The following is a 1399-nucleotide window of genomic DNA, read 5'->3' as shown; positions in this document are numbered from 1 at the left end:
GAGCTCGGCGTTACAGTGTAACGTGAGAGGAGCTGCTCCGCCGGCGATAGAAGCCGCGGGTCGGTCACTGCTGACCCCGTCACCCATTTCTGCTGCCCGCACATTGGCCCGCTCACGGGACAAGGCAGGGCCCTGCTCACGGCCTTGCCCAAGCCAAGTCAGCATTCAAAGGGCACTTCTCTTTCTGACGGGAAAGCCTAATTAGAGATTTTTCAGTGTTTTCGATCTAGAAATGTTTCACAAGTTGTACCTCTCACTGGGTAGAAGGAAGGGGTTTAAATGTGTTATTTATAGCAAAATAATTGAGTGAAGGGGGAAACTACAACCAGCACTCACCCTGAAATGCGGTGGGAGCAGGGACAGCAGCAGGTAGCAAGCAGCCTTCTGCACTTTGCAGGGAACACCCCACAGCTGCCACCATTTATTCCCTGATTGTGTGAGGGAGGCGTCTCACGGTACCTCGCCGCTTCATCGTTCTTGCACACAGACTGAAGCAATTCACCACTCCTTATTCTGTACTCTTTTCTACCACGTATTTTAGAGAAAACAGAACAACTTTCAAATAATTTTCTTCTCAGTATACAGAAATACTATAAGTCACTCCGGTCTTTCAAAATGCTTACTTGCTTGTAAGGGAGACGTATTTATCAGCCAGTTATGAGGTAACAGTGTCTTTTTTTTGTTTTCTGCGCAAATAGAGTCAACACCCGGCTCAGTAACCCTTGAAACCTGAGCTGCCTCTGTTTGCCATTGGCACAGCAGTTCGTGCCCTCTGCACACCAAGCTCACAGGGCTCTCAATCCCGCCTTTGGAGACCTAGAAAGGCTTCCCACCTACTTTAAAATTATTTTGCCCCGAACAACCCTTGCTAGGGGAGGGTTCTACTCATTTCTTTAAAAATAAATCTTGAATACTAAACTCTGAATAATTTTAAATCCACACCCTTATAGTTTGTATTGCACAGAGCATCAGGGGCTCGGTTGTACAGACAGCAGCGAGGACTAATCTTGCGTGAGCGCACGCACAGCCGGGGCTGGCGGGGGATGCTGATGAAACAGGATGAATGAAATACGATGGATTTCCTCAACAACCACTCAGCCCGTCAATCTCCGTGCCTCACAAACCGGGTCACTCGCTGCGACACGGGCCTCGTCGCGCAGCACCGAGCGGCCGCCCCAAACCTCCCCACTCCCGGCTCTGTGTGTGTGGGTGTGTGCGTGCGCGGGTATCAGTGTTGTCTCAGGAATACCAAGCTCTGCCCTGACAGAGGGACCTGCAGGGCACCGCGCTCACAAGGAAGCATCCATGGCCTCCAGCGCCGCGCGGAGGAGAGCGCGTTAGCGCTGCCGGGCGGGAAGGGGCAGGGACGAGTGATGGGGGACGGGGCGGCCTCATCGCC

Source organism: Geospiza fortis, unplaced genomic scaffold (assembly GCF_000277835.1).
Source record: "Geospiza fortis unplaced genomic scaffold, GeoFor_1.0 scaffold112, whole genome shotgun sequence".
In the NCBI taxonomy this organism is placed as follows: Eukaryota; Metazoa; Chordata; class Aves; order Passeriformes; family Thraupidae; genus Geospiza; species Geospiza fortis.
Note: the sequence above shows the minus strand (reverse complement) of the source record.